General features: G+C 47.6%; 1 protein-coding gene across 9 annotated transcripts in view; it reads left to right on the top strand.

Moving 5' to 3' along the window:
• UBR5 (ubiquitin protein ligase E3 component n-recognin 5) overlaps nt 1-16,237 on the top strand; it is a 2,447,509-nt gene that overhangs the window by 1,573,932 nt on the left and 857,340 nt on the right. The gene's annotated exons all lie outside the window — the stretch shown is intronic.

Genomic DNA, 16,237 nt, shown 5'->3' with positions numbered 1-16,237 from the left:
GGAGACTCTTTTCGGCAAGGATGTCGATGACACTCTTCAGGCTATCAAGACTGACACCCGGATGGTGTGTGCCCTGGTCACGCTTGTTAGGCAGAATTATATGCAGTACCCTTTGGGAACACTACACACAATTAAGACTACATGTGACAGTACAATTTCACCTTTGGTACAAGCCTGTACTACATAGTTATAGTGGTAGCAGTAGCGAAGCAGCCAGACTCATCTCAAGAGTAAGTGAACAGTACAAATAGTTACAAAAAGGACAGCAATTACTATGATTCAGACAAACACTGACTCAAGGTTTCTAAGTAAAAGAATATATATTTATTTACTCAACAGTTGTGTACCATTTCACTATTCTAAGCAAGTCAAAAATCGCAATCATAAATACACTACACCACTTCCCTTAAATTCCAGACACGTTAAGCTCACAAAATGAAGTGGGAGCAAAATGGCACTCCAGCAATTCAAAAGGGAGGGAAAGACAGTTATTAGACATTGGGCAACACCAACAGGTAAGTACTCGGGGCTATTGAACAAGAGAGACTACAGTGTGGAGATCAGGTAGAAAAGGCTTAGGGCCAAAGTCAATGGGTCAAAAGTCTTTTGCTCATGATCACACAGTTCAGGGTAGTTCGCGGTAAAGTTTGTGGCACGGTTTCCGGACGAGGTTGGTTGGTAGAAAAGTTAGTTCGAAGAGAAGGACAAGCCCTCGGATTGGAGAAAGATTTCAAACACTGTCACCATGGTTGAACGAAATGGACAACTGGATTTGCACAGTACCTTAAAACTGAGAGGGAGCTGTAGCCGAGGCAGACGTTCCTGGTGGTTCCTGCAGGCTCACGGTTCCTGAAGTGACTGTCGGACTGATCAGAAGTAGGAAGACTGGAGGGTCCTGCACTACACAGGGAAGAAGCCAGCAAAAGAGCAAAACAAAGAATAAAAGGTGCGCTCCTTAAAACCCAAGGAGGGTCCAACCTTCCTGGCTATCCGGCCCACTGTAGCTCTGTACAGCGAATTCGACCAGAGGAGGGGTCCTGGCTTGTAGTTTGGGCGAACTGATTGGTCCCACCAGCTCAAGGGAAGAGGTTTCCTGGAGGATCTTCTTTTGTCGGATTTCTGAAGATTCAGACCTGCAGCAGGGCTTCACCGGCAGTTCAGTCTTTGTAGGGGTCCTCTTCCATCAGCTCCTCGTTGGTGCTTTCGTTCCAGTGGCGACTCTGCTCTTCCAGTCCCAGAGACCTGCTTTTTTTGCAGTTTTCCCCCATTCATACAGCCCGGCTGTCAATCACACAACAGGGTGGCTGTCCTGGCAAGGACAGTCACCCAGCCAAACAAACACGAGTGCGACTTGGGTTGCCAACGGAACCCATGGCAGGTGTCCTACAAGCCCTCCCTCACATCCTGCCTACCCAGACTCTCAGGCGCCTAAAGGAGGTCTTCTGTGTGGAATCCTGCGAAAAGGCGATGAACAAAGGGACCAAACCTGGTTTGGCGCGCAGAGTATAACACGAGAAAGACTTTAACCAAAAGTAATGGCGAATAAACCCGGCCGGAGCCAAAATAAATTGTATTTGGTCAAGCGGGTTTATGTTCGAGGCTAATATAATAGCCTAAAACATTACCCCGTTTATATAAGATAATCGCAGTAGAAAAGTTAGGGTAGATACCACTCCCACCAGCCAAGTCTTGATGTAAAGGGAGCGAAACAATGCTCCAAGAGGCACAGACAAAAAGGGATAAGAATTAACCCTTTCCAATACTCCATGGAAGATGGGGTGTACTGGGTCTGTGGTAAAAGTGACTAAAAGTTAATGGCAACTTTATCTTTTCTGGGGGACAGTAGTCAGCCCCAGAAAATGGAGTTGATGGGAAGTCTAAAAGACAACCCTGTGTCACTGCACTGAAGGTCTGAAGGTGCTGTGTAACATATATGGAAGCATATGGTGCCATGGAGTAGGTGAGGCTGCAGTGCCCAAGATCACACAAAAAGTAGAAATACACATAGCAAAACACATGTAAGAGTGGCAAAAAAGACTTGCACTCTTACCAGGTGAAAAAATAAATCCTAGAAATCCAGCAAAGCTGCTAAGGGACACAGTAGGTAAGGGAAATCGACCATTTATGAGAATTCTCCCTAACAAGGAAGAATACCTTTGAGGAGGTGCAGCTGGTAGTGTGACTTCTTAGAGACGTCTGAGATGTGAGGAGAGAAGGAGAGTGTGGAGTCGAAGATGACCCCGAATTTTTTTGCCTCGCAGGTGGGAGCAGGAAGAGTGCCAAGAGAGGCCAGCCAGAGAGTGACGGGAAAGGAAGGAGCGGGAGTGTCGAGTGGAATCTGTCTTACTGCATTAAGGCAGAGATCATTGGCAGCACACCACCAGATCCCTTTTGATTGTCCAATTCTTGAAAGGCCTTCCTAATATATACCCACCAGTTCCTTTCAATGTTCCTGTTTGGAACCTCAATCTTGTGTTAAAGGTGTTTCATATATATTTCTTTTGAGATTTTACAGTCATGCCCTTTAAGGCTCTTGAAATTAAAAACTGTTGTGCTTAACGAAATAACATCAGCCCGCAGGGTAAGCTAGTTGCAGGCTTTCTTGCAAACCTCCTCATACCATTTTCCATAAAGACAGTCACTCTCAGGTTAAAACCTTCATTTTTACTGAAAGTAGTCTGACTTCCACTTGTCACAGAAAATGACCTTGCCAACATTCTACCCACCTCCTCATCCAGGAAAGGAAGAGGAGAGGCTACATAGACTAGACCCAAAAAGGCTCTACATTTTTATATATCCACGATGGCTAAATGTCGCCAGGTTGATCAACTTTTTATTGGATGTACTGGTCCTAAATTGGGCCTTGCGGTCATCAAATAAACAATATCCAGATGGATTATCCTGGCTATGGGCGAATGCTACATACTAGCGGGCAAGGACCGGCCGGAAGGCCTAAGGGCTCATTTCACAGTGGGCATGACCACCTCTGCGGCTCTTCAAAGGGATGTCCCAATAAATTATATTTGTTCAGCGGCCACTTGGTCGTCTATCCATACATTTGTAAAACATTACTGTCTGGATTCTTCCTCCAGTGAGGGAGGACTTTTTGCAAAAGTCGTCCTCCATTCAGTCCATGATTAGACCTTAATTTAATTGGTACCCACCTCCAAATTCTCACTGCTTTGGGAGACTCTCAAAGATGAGGAAACCCTGGGCGGACACAATCTGTTCAAAGAACAAGTTACTTACCCCTGGTAATGTTCTTTCAATTGAATGTTCCTCCCATGTACTCATCGCCTCTCCCAGCCTACCCTGCCATACAATTTGTGTTATTACACTCTACCCTGTCTGTGAGTTTACGGTCTTGGGTATGCCTCGTAATTCCTCTTCAGAAGGGAAAAGAAAAACTGAAGCCAACAGGCGCTGCATGCGCTATTTATGCGGATGATGTCGTTGATTATCTATGGAGTCCCTCGAGGGACATGGACTCGACGACACTGCACTCTGTCAAATCTTTTCCAAAGCAGCAAGCTGGAGAGATATATTATCAATGATGAGGAATACGTGGGAGCAATATCCAATCGATAGAACGTTACCAGAGGTAAGTAACTTGTTCTTCTAAATTGCCCTACCTCTACTCTTCGACCTTTACAACTTATCCAGAACAGGACTGCGAGACTTATCCTTGGCCACAAAACCAGGGATCGTATCTCTCCAGCTCTGAAATCTCTTCACTGGCTCCCTGTGGCTGCAAGGATCAAGTTCAATACCCTCTGCATCATCCACAAGGCTGTCTGGGGCCTGCAGCTGTTCTACCTCCAACTTCCTCTTCCACAACATCTTCCTTCTCGAGCTCTCCTCTTTCACCTCCAACTCTCCGAGGGTCAGACGCTTCTCCAAGCATATAGTTGGGGGTAGATTGATCTCCCTGACTGATGCTTCCCTCTGGAACAGCCTCCCTGCCTCTCTCAAACTTGAGCAGAACCACCTCTGGTTCCGGATGCAACTAGAGACCTTCCTTTGCGCTTCCGCTTTCTCTCTACCTCTCACCTGCTGATGCACCTGTCTGCTCCGTACAGTGGTCACCTGGTCACTCTCTGAACTCGGGGCCCAGATTCCTGCATGTACAGTTGCCCTTGCACTGCTGCAAGGCTACCCAGCACATAAGGGTCTGTTTCTGCAACCCTACAGTCCCTTCTCTCTGCACTTTTGAGCCACCCGCTGGCTGCACTTGAACTGTACTTCCACCTTCCCCTGGCACTTCTCGCATTCCCTCTTCCCCACACTTGTGCAATCTGAATGACACAAGTCCTACTAAGATAGTTATTTTGTCCTCCTTTGTTTCCCACTCTTTGTCTTGTTGCACCTAGAAACACTTGTGTACAGGTGCGTTATAAATGCCAGATATCATATATCATAGTATAAGGTTTTGGGAGGGATACAACGTATCCCTCTACCTGTGAGAACTTCAGTTACTCAAGGATAAAGAAAGCATCTCAAAGGAGAACCCAAAGGTTTCCCAGCAACACTGCCCACAATGAGCTGTGTCCTGCAAAAGTTAAACACAGATGCCTTAAAAGAGAGATGGAGGAAAGTAGACTCCATAGTAAGGGCAAAACACAGAGAACAGAGTTCCAAAAGACAGAGTCCACAAGAATGAATGAGTGGAAAAAGGCTCCACTCATTCAGGATGTAAAGAAAAAGGTCCAGAAGTCTAGCAAAACGTGCTGGGGGGGGTCTCACTAGGAGAGGGGATGAAGCATAAAAATTATAAATCTCCCTAACAGCCACTAGCCACGTTTAGTAGCCAAACATGGTAATCGCGAATGGCACACTAGAAACAACACAAAAATGCTAACACTCATGAATAACACTCAGACACACTGAAACCTGTTTGTGGATTGGGACCAGACAGTTACATCCCACATCCTGCCAGCAAACACACATAGCCCTCGAGTAGCCTGCCAAAAGCCTTGGCTTTCCCGGGCACTGGAAGTCTGTTTAAGGAATTTCCTGGCCTCACAGGCCAGAAAGAAGGATAAAAATCAAGATGGCCAAAGGACAAACGAAAAACCTTGTGGCATGGCCATGTTTGGTCATTCGCCACAGTTGGTAGATAAAGGCGGTAAGACTAAAACGACAAGCACCAAAAAATTGTAAAAAGTCACTGCTGCCACCAGCTTGTACATTTAGCACACCTAGAGTAACCACAAATCCTTTGTTAGTCTAGGGCAAAAGTGTACCCCATTATACTGCATTGTAAGGTGCATTGTACAATGATACAAGTTACCACAAGTGATAACTGTTAGGTAAGATTTCCACAGAGCTGGTAAATCTTTCTTTCCTGGTTCAACTCCAGAACTTATTTTCTAGTGGGATGTTTTTCATTAATACTTCAGTCAGTGGGAACCTTTTTCCACACTCACCTAATGTTTAACTCTTTTTATGGATGTCATTTTTAAGACTCTCCATAGTGTCTTTTATCATGTCTAACAACTTATTGACAATAAGTGCCTGTTGTTGCTGGGTTGCCCTAGTGCTCCCCATTTAACTTTCTTGTGCTAACCTTGAGTGAACTACAGTTCTCAAGGGTAGAAAGGATCTTTGGATCCCTTTTACGTTTTATTCTGTGAAACAAGCACACCCCACCTTATGTGGAGTGCTGGGGAGATGCAATGTATCCCCTTACACATTAAAACTGTAACAATTCTGTTACAGTGACAAGCTTACCTTTAATGACTGGTGGCAGTGATACCTTTTACTAATTTGGTGCACCTTTACTGCGGGCTGTAATCACAGCTGCAGTTAAGGCATCTAAAGGTGCTCATGTTACCAAAATGGCCCCGTCTTCTTTTTCTGCCATTTTAGTGTTTCTTGTCGTTTCTTGTTCGTTCCCCTGACATCCAGGGTGGGAAATTCCTTTGTTTGAGTTTTATCTTTGGCGGGAGTCCCCTGGACATACCGCCCAGGCTTCAGTCAGTCTGTAAGCACAGGAAGTGGGGGAGGAGTCCAAAACTCCCTCATCCTTTGTCTTCCGCCTTCCTTCAACTGGGACAAATCCCAGTGGGGGGGCTGGCTGTTCTGATTGGACATCCAGATGCCCCTTTCTTGTAAAATGCAGGGAGAGAATGCAGAGGTTGTGCTGTAGTTCCTGATAAATACTGGAAACCTGGAAGCTGAAGTCATGTCAACCACTGGAACAGAAAACAGAAGAGGATGACTAAGGAAAAGCGGCGGGAATGATTTCCAGCGACCGGAGAGACTGATGTGTAACCGGAGCCTGCTGCAGCCCTTCCTTCCAATCGACCTGGGGTCTCCGGAAACGACGACCCGAACCCAGTAGACTCAGTAAGACCTGCATTTTGAGCCATCCCACGGGTTGCTGCAACCTTGCGTTCTTGCAATACCCCAATACCCTGGGACCTCCAGCCACTGTGTGGTGCACGGTCTTCCGAATTCCGAATCTCCCTGAAACTTCGTGGCTATCCTGGTGTATCTTCAGAGACACGAATCGAGTCCAAAAAGTCCCCTCACAAGAGTGCTGGACCTTTTTAAACAACGAAAATTCAACCGCAATTTTCTGTCTTCAGTGCTCCTTGAAAAGGCGCCAAACCCACAGAACCTCATTCAGCCGCGAGAGAAATCTTGCCTAGAGCCTTCTTCGATACCTGCTGCAAGTCCCTTCTGAGGTCTTGTGTTCAGTCTCCAGGACAAGGAATCCACTGACCGGGTATTTGGCTGCAGTCCCTGAAGTTCTCCTGCTGCAATCTCTTCTTCATTGCTGAGGTACTGTGTTGGCTTGGGTATATACTTCCCTTAAGCCTATTGGGATTTCTGGATTTCTGTGTAGTCCTGGGGTGTTTTCTGTGATTGGGAGGTCCCTCATCCAGTGCACCCAGTCCCACTGCTAGAACTGCTGGGGTGTCTTCTGTGAAGCCCCTGGACCCTCTTCTAACCCTAGAAGTAAAGTACTCACCTGTTTGCCAGTTTTCCTAAGGAACTCTGACTTTTGCTACTAAAGAACTTATTCTAACACTGCCTGTTGGTCACTAGTCCTAGTGACCCCCCCCCCCCTTCTGCCACTGAGAACACTCATGCTCCAAGAATAAGGGAAAGGACTTTGAAGGGATTGGGACTTCTGCCTAGAAAAGAAATCAAGTGTTTTACTTATTTGTAAAGAGTTGGTGGGTAACTGTAATTCTAAGAGTGAACAGTTACAAAAGTTCTTACTGATCTTGAATGTGTGATGCACTATTCTTAAAAGTATGGTTAACATCTTTTCTTCCTTAGCCACTGTTTTGCCAGTCTAATAGAAAGTAGATGTAAAGGTGTTTTACTCTCCTGTGATTAGGTTGTGCCACTTTACAAAAGTAATATGTTGGTTTCACCAGATTATTCCTTTAAGGTAATGGTATGAGTGTCCTCCAACTGTTGGTATCACCAGGTTAGTCCTGCTAGGATAACTGTATGAGTGTCCCCCAACTGGGTCTTGCGTCCCCTGACTTGCTGCTAACCTGCCCTCAATAAGTCTACATTAGGTTGTTGCCTACCTAGAATAACTATTCAGTAAAGTGCGACATTGCGTTTTACTTTCCCCTTCATTGTGAAGTTAAAGTAAATGGGTTTTACTTACCTTGTGTTAGCTGTGTGCCATCCAAAACAAGTTACCAGAGTTATTGCTTACCTCATTCTGGGGTTCCCTGATTTTCAAAGCATCTGTAATTGTATATTACATCCTTAGGTTTTACTCACCTGGTATAACTGTGTTATGGCAAAAGTGGTTATAGGTTTCTACTGCACCTAGAATAAGTGTTTCACTATTCACCAAAAAGTATATTGTCCAGTTGACTGTGATTTATTCCAAGAGTCACTGTACAACTGGAAGGGCCTACTGCCCTTGTATTACTGAATGTAATCTGAAAGTAACCATTGGTCTTTTACTCCCAAAGAATCGGCGTGACCTATACTAAATGTGTATAACAAGGTTTTGACTTCCCTAGAACTACTCTTAGGTGTTGCAAATAAGGTTTATACTTGGGCCTGTGTGCTTTAAAGTAGTGTTTTATATTGTGATTTCATATAATGTATTAGTACTTACTTAACCCCTAGATTTATCTGGGCCTACCTGTATTGAAATAAATACTTTATTTTTACAATACATAGTGTTTCAGTGTTTCTTTGGATCATTTGTATTACAATTTTACTTGTACTGTATCTACTGCCCTCTCCCCCTCCTAGGATAAGCCTGGCTGCTCTGCCTACGCTTCCATGTACTCATGTGGTGCAGTCTTATACTAAGAGTGGAGTCTTGTACTGCCTCAGTTGAATGGTTTTGATGAAGTGGGTAGCACTTCAGAAAAACTGTCCTAACAATAACAAGTTTACTACATGTAGTAACAAAGTAACTAGACTAAGGGAAACAATGTTTCCCAGTACTGACAGCCTGAAGGACATGTCAGTTGCCCCATAACAGATGAGCAAAAGACAGTGTAGTGAAGGCTTGACGGCACTGCAAAAAGTGCAGGTCATTATCAAAAATAAAAGCATACCATTTGGTGATCCATAAATATTGAAGCAAAGGTGCAGTAAAGAGAAATCTTTGCTAACAAGTGCGACCACATCTCATGCAATTAGCTCCTTTTCAGATCAGGCTGCCTCCCTGGAGGGATGCAGTGCCCACACTGGGCAGTTACACTCCAGAATCCTCTGGCTCCCGGAGGAAAAGGACCTTCAAGTCAATGTCCTGGAGCTCCGGGCAGTCTTCTGGGCCCTCAAATCATTCCTGCCATTGCTGAAAGGGAAGGTGGTGAGAATCTTCACAAACATCACCATGTTCTACATCCGGAAGCAGGGCGGGGCGCTTTCCCCGGCGCTTTCCCTGGAAGCCCAGACCATGTGGCCCTGGGGCCATTCTTAAGGACATGTTCCTCGTCCCCTTTCCCCTGGCATGTGTCAAGAACACCATTGCACATTTGGTCAGCAGGGAGCTACGTAACTGCCACGCATGGGAGTTTCATCGGCATCAAGTATCTCTTCTTTTCCACAATTGGTTTCTCTTCACAACGGTGACCAACTCCCAAGTGCCATAGTTTTGCCAGCAGGTTCCCTCAGCCGAACAGCCTGGGGGATGCCTTCTCATTCATGTGGGAGTGGCTAATCCTGTACGCTTTCCCTCTGATCCCGTTCTTACTGTGAGTGATCAACACACTCTGTCTCATTGCAGGATGATACTCATTGCTCCAGCGTGTTCTCGACAGATCTGGTACCCGGGCCTGTTCTGTCTGTCAGTGACTGTCCATTCGGCTGCCTCTACTTTCCGATCTTCTCACTAGAGAAGACGGTTCGGTACTGCACCACAACCCAGTGACACAGAGCCTCACGGCCATGTTCCTTCAGCCCTAGAGTTTGGACATTATCCCCTGCCGCTGGAGTATAAGAAGATCCTAGCCAAGGCCAGAGCTTCCTCTACGTTGTTTTGCTATGCCCATAAATGGAAACACTTCACAAACATTATGTTGCTGCACGTCACTGTGCCGCAGCTCCTTCTGTATCCACTTTCCCTTTATCAAGGTGCACCTGGCTGCCATTTCCCATTACACCAGGATGCCTGGTAAGCTCTCCCTGTGGTCGCACATGCTCATCAAGGAGTTCATAAAGGAGTTCCTCTAAGGCCTCTTCAGGACTTTTCCACAAGTGAAGACTCCTGCTCCTGCTTGGCAGTGCAACGTGGTGTTGGCGAAGCTTGTCGGGCCCCCATTTGTACCAATGCATCTTGCCCCAATGAAGTTTCTCTTGTGGAAGACTGCTTTCCTCGTGGCAATCACCTCGGCCAGGCGGGTCGGGGAGAACCATGCCCTCTTGCAAGCAGCCGTGCTTGTCCTTCCATTCTACAAGGGTGGTTCTGCGGACCCACCCCACATTTCTTTTCTTCCGAATTCCACCTCAACAAGCCTTTGGATCTACCAATTTTCTTCCCGAATCCTTCTACGCTGGTGGAAAGGATATTGCATTCACTGGACGTTGCTTGTGAGTTGAAGTGGCATGCACAAAGGACTTTTGGAAGACTTCTGAACTTTTTGTGAATCTTAAACCTGTGAATCACAGGAAGGCCCGGTCTAAGGCTCCCATAGCCAGATGGCTCTCCGGCTGCATCATGCACTGTCATCGTCTGGCCAACAGACCTCTTACGGACCAGCCGAGAGCCCATTCCACTAGAGCCATTGCAGCGACGACAGCGTTTCTCTGGTGTTCCCCTGCTCGACATCTGCAGGGCTGCTACATGGAAGTCCATCCACACCTTCATGAGATTCTACTGCGTCGACAAGGATTCCTCAGAGGAGTCCCGGGTTGGCCAAGCGTTGCTACGCAACCTGTTTGTCTGAAGTGAGTCTGTTCCAGTGGTATGTGTATTGCTTCTGTTGAGCCTTGCCACCTCCCAGGGTTGTCTATATGTACAGCTATGTAATCATATTCATGAGCATGTGAATCCATGCCAGACCCCATCCCGGGGGGAGGAACACGTTACTTCTCCAGCATGGGGTATCCCATGGATTCACATGTTCATGAATATTCCCCGTCGCCAGGCTGGGAATCCGCAGGGGGTGGGGGGCAGAAAAAAGTTTCACTTTCGCTTGGAAACTGTATTCTCCTCTAAACAAACCACTGCCCTTCGGGTCATACTGCCCACGTCCAATGACATTCCTCTCTCTAAGCTCTACCCCTGGTGGCCATTTTCAGATGTTTACCTCGCGCTTTAGTGTTGGGGGGAGTCCTAGTGCTCTCCGAACAATTTTAAAGTTTTGGACTAATTTTAGTAAAGCTTTTGACATATTTTTGCCTAATCGTTTGACCGGATGTTCACTACCGGCAGCATAGACCCACTGTCATCGAAGACCACACTACATTGCGCATCCTTCATAGAGTTTCGAGAAGGCCTGGTCTTGGACCTATTTTGCGCCTTGACACCATAACCGAGAAGAAGAGATGCCTCTTTAAACTCGGTGTGAAATGTGTGTTAAGGAACGTGTATGTCAGAGATAGACACCATAAATGTCTGTATTGCTTGCATCAAGGCCATGATGGGGTGGGATGCAAGGTCTGCCTTGGATTTTTGAAAAGGTCAAAGAAGGATTGCTACAGCATGCTGGCGGTGTGGCTCAAATCGGGCAAGGCCTCGGACTCTGCTTCCGGGCAGCGTCATACTTTCCCCTAGGACCGGCTGGTCCCACAAACAAAGGTCCCTCAGCAAAGAGGTTGGTTTGAGGATGCTCTGTCCCCTAGGGGTCCAGAAGAATGCAAGACTGCATGTCATTGATCCCACTGGGTTCGCCGCTGCTGCCGGTCCCAGCTCGGGAAGGACCAGGTCGCCGTCGCCAACCACTTATACAGCAAGCCTACCAGTGATGGGCTCTCCCTCCAAGAGAAAGTCCTGGACTCCTTCAAAGCTCTGCTTACCATCGGCTGACATGGAAATGGAGACATCCAAAGGTGGCCCTTGGTTACTCCATCGGCAGCTCAACCTGCCAAAACATCTTTGTCATCAACAATCACGACCATGTCGAAGAAGGCTCCTACTACCACCCCATCGACGACTCGGTCCATGACAACTACTTCGTCAAAAGGGGGCGGGGCTGGCCACCCAAGGGGGTGTCCACAGTCACGGCGACAGCTTCCCTGTGGGTATCCCTACCGCCACGTGTGAAACTCCTGCCACAGCTCTGGCAAAGACCCCTGGATCTGGGGACAGCAGCTGCTCCTCCCCAGAAGTATCCAGAGAGGGAGAAGAGTAAAACTCCTGCTGACCCTTAGAATGGTACGGAACCACGGATGGCCCCGGTGAGACTGGTAAAGATTTACACAAGCTCCAATGAGGGTGACGTCAATCTGCCCGAAGACTATTATTCAGACCACAAAGGGATTCAGGGACCTATCTTTGAATGCGACTCCCTGTCTGTGGATGGGTCAACAAGATGAGAGTCCGGTCCTCCACCTCGCCAGAAGAGGCGCACCAGTCCAGATCCTCCACCTCTCACTCTTTCCACACCTCAACCCAGGGACATCTCTTTGGACATTCTGACCACTATGACGCTGGAAATGCATTGGATGGACAGGGCCTCTATATCCTTGTCCTTTATTGCTTTATCATGTATGTTCTGTCTTGTTTTCCGTGCAGGAGTTCATGTTCACACTTGTTGTTGTGTATTATGTTTGACAATACCCATGGATCATCAGTCGTCCTGGGCAGAACCTACTCTTGTCTGTATCAAAATGTCTTAATTCTGCTTGAGAGATTGTGCACCATTGTGAGGTAAATACCCTCAAAACTCAATCGGGAGGTACGTAGTAGTACCCCTAACTGTTAATTTGAAATCTGTCCGTTGTCTGTTATCATGTGATTAAGCAAAACTTGTTAGTATTTGTGCCACGATTCTGAGATTAAATAAATTAATCCATAATATTGTTGTGTTGATCTCCCATCCCGATTCTCTTTATTACTAAATAAAGATCTACTACAAGCCCAGTCCATATATTGTTCAATGATTCTTATTTCCTTCTAAAGTGTTTCTACCACCCCAAAGTACCTGGAATAGCAGAGTTCCTCGAGGAGGTGTCGATGGATCGTTCTAGAGTGACTCCCTTTAACGCAGGAGCCACAGATCGTTGATGGGCCTCAAAGGTGGTGAACTTGGCGTTGATGATCCTCTATGAAAAGTTCGATGGCGGCGAGACAGCAGCTTCGGTCCTGGCAGTGCTCGTCCTGCAAGGATGAGGCGTGCAGGGCACCTCGATGTTGATAGTTCAGGGCCGCAAAGAGTTTGTGGAGAACTTTGGCCCAGCAACGGCATCGAGTCGTCCGGCGTCTCTACGGTCTTTGGGTGGAGGGAAACCCACCGGTGGATGCTCATCGGCGCGTCCACGGCCTTGCCTTCTCCGGTGGGATTCGGCGGTGCTGACGAGCACGCCCGTGAATCAAATGTCTTGATCAATGGAGCGCTGCGGCACCGGTCGTCGATGGCACTGTGTCAAGCAGTCCCCGCTTCTGGGCAACTAACTTCGACAGGCCTCCAGCGGTTATAGCAAACCTGCGAACACTGGTCGATGACGGTGGATGTATATGTCCGTTGCTTCTTTTCGTTCACCCCAGCGGTCCCGGTCTCCGGTCGGCAGCCTATCGAGGGTCTGACTTCCAGGGAGCTTTGGCGAAGGTAAGCAATGCACGATGGTCCCTCGTAGTTCGGGAAGAGGGTGCCTAACCAGGTCCTCTCTGGGTCTGTTCTTGAATACACAGCAGCTTTCAGATCGACAAAGTAAAGCAACCGCAATACTTCTCTTCCAGCAGGGCTTTAAGGTTAAGCTTCAGTTTCAATGTCTGTTTCAACACCAGCTTCTGAACGATTTCTAGCAGTGAGAGGCCCCCAGATTTACTGTTGATCTCAATGACACAATGACTGAGACAGCCCTGCCCGAAACTGGTATGAATGCAGTGTGGAGTGCTGAATGGCATGGTACTTGTCCGAATCCACATTCCCTGTTGTGAGTGTCTGGATAGAGAAGAATGGCCTGAATGCACTGTGAGCCTGATTGGCTGCCTGGATGCCCTTCTGAATGATTGGCTGCCTGAGTGTGACCCACCAGAGTGAATGGGAGATCAACAGTATATCTGGGAGCCTCTCACTGGTAGAATTCATTCAGAAGCTGAAGTTGATACTTGATGCTTAACCTTGAAGCCCACTGGAAGAAGAATCGCTGCTGCTGTCCTTAGCTAATCTGAAAGCTGTGTGACTGTCACGGAACTGATCCAATAGAGGACCTGGCTAGGAGACCTCTTCCCGAGCTACGAGGGACAATCGTGCACCAGCTGATCTTTGCCAAAGCTCCTTGGAAGTCAGGCCCTTGAAAGACTGCTGACCGGAGGCTGGGACCGCTGCAGAATCACAAAGTGATGTGCCCAGACATTGAAGTCCATCACCGTCGCCGACTGGAGCCGCAATGCTTCTTTGACTAAGGCATTTGAAACTAGGGCTCCCCCGCTCATCACCGACGACCGCTTTATCCCGCTGGAGAAAGTCAAAGCAGCTGACGACCGAGAAGAATCCGCCGGTGGGTTTCTCGCCACCCGTAGACCGCAGGGACGATGAAGACCCGACACCCTTGCTGAGCCAAAGATCTTCATTGACTCTTTGCGGCAACAAACTCCCGTCGAGATGCACTGCACGCCTCAGCTTGCAGGATGTTTTCGACTGATCGTCAACGAGCACCGCAAGAACCGAAGCTGCTGCCGCGACGACAATGCTCCCCCTTTTCTTGACCGACTCTTGACGACCCGTGGCTCCTGCCTTAAAGGGAGTGCACTCAAGAAGGGCCCGTTGACGACTCATCAAAGAAGTGTGTGAAACCAGGTACTTTGGGGTCGTGGAACCTCTTAGAAGGAATCGAGACTATCTTAAGCATATCCGGACTGGGATTCTCAATACGCTTTATTTACAGGTTGCCCAGGTGAGGGGGATCCTCGCACAGAACGGGCTGATGGTAGTGGGATACTGTTCTGCCATTGCTTGATTTAACCTGCATTCTTTCTGTGGTCTATCGTTGATTCATCTTATAATCTGAGTCGTATGTCATTTGAGGTGTTAACGTCTTTCAAAGGAATCAATAGTAAAGAGTGGTACCACGTACACCTGTATATATTTGCAATTGCAGTATTGCCAGAGTACAAAGTGTGTTATTGTGATTGTGTGTATAACTTAGAACCTTATTTATATAAAGACTGTGTTTGCACTAACATAGTGTGTGGCCATTCCTTTGTGGGGGCTTGGGGACTACACTGTACTTAGGAACCAGCCTGCATCACCTCCTGATAGCTAAGCCTTGATTGCTCGCCTTGTTTTTATCAATTAGAGAATCTTGGCTGGGGTGCTCTGTGCTTCGACTCTGCTATATAGAGAACAGGAGTACAGATACCCTCCCCCCCGCCCCCAGTCTTTACAGCGGGCTTCCCTTGAAAAGCATACCAAGGCTCTCGGAGTGCCTGAAAGGACAGTAAGTGTGGGGGAGGTGACCAAAACTCATCTGTCCTGTGTCCTGCAGTGTGCCTGCCTAGAACCAGTTTTAACTGGGAGGTTGGCTGTCGTCTTTGAGCAGCTCCCCCACCCCCAATATTGGCATTAGTCTTGTCTGGTGATTGGTGGGCTCATCCCTTTTTCTTACATAAAAGGTGAGAGTCCTGGAGCTGAACCGGAGTCGACCACTAGACTGAAGATCTGAAGAGGAATTCGTAGAAGGACGTCCCAGAGACTTCCAAATGACTCCCAGAGCCGTTGAGTGACTGCTGCAGACCCGATTGACAGGGAAGATCTCTTGAGAACTACTTCTTCCCCTGGACTGGTGGGCCTAACCAGTCTCAAGACCACTTGCATTTTGCACCATCCCACAAAGAGCAGCGACCTTGCAGGGCTGTAAACTCCAATGACCAAGGACCTGTGCCATTTTGCAGTGCAAGGTCTTGTGAAGCGCGGTTTTGGCTGGGCCTATAGTGACTATTTTCCGCTCCTAGACATCTCCTAAGCTGAGTCGTGGACCCAGAACCGATGAGAAGTCTACCGGACGACAACCATCACTGACTCGAAGCCTGTGAAGGGCTCCAACGCACCAGTGCTACGAAGATCCACTGCTGTGCATCCCACTGCTCGAGTGCATTAGTCTGTTCCCTCCAAAGTATCTTCTTCAGCCGGCCAGGCCAAGAAATCCATACCGGAGACAACTGTCGCCCGTGGACTGTCCTACTGCACCAAGTTCTTAATTGAAAAGGTGCTGTCCAGAAACTAGGTACTTAACTTGGTCTTGCTGCGTTGTTTTTGTGTACTGAGAGCCCCGCAGTTAAGCTGTTTCTTGCACCCCAAGTCCCATTGGGGTAAACCACCTTTGGGCTCGAACTTGCTAAACTGTTACTTACCTGCAAACCTGAAGAAACATAATAGACTCTGCTATGTGTGCTGCTTACCTTCCTCTTCCCTTCTCAGCCCTTGGTCACTGGACCCCCAGTGCCCCTCCTTGGCTCTGCGAGACTTGCCTAGTGTAGGGTTGGACTTTTAAAGATAGGTTAAGCATGGGTTAACTGAAGTTGCAAGAGTTGATCTAAAGTTTGCTTGTTTGGTGTAAGTCGTTTCTCTCACTTTGTGTTGCTTTACATTGATTTAGAGTGTGCTACCTTTTATTTTACTGTAATATTACTGTGTGA

This window comes from Ambystoma mexicanum, chromosome 5q (genome assembly GCF_040938575.1).
Source record: "Ambystoma mexicanum isolate Mex_15411 chromosome 5q, UKY_AmexF1_1, whole genome shotgun sequence".
Lineage (NCBI taxonomy): Eukaryota > Metazoa > Chordata > Amphibia > Caudata > Ambystomatidae > Ambystoma > Ambystoma mexicanum.
The sequence above is the reverse complement of the archived record's forward strand: the minus strand, read 5'-3'. Positions and strand labels throughout refer to the sequence as shown.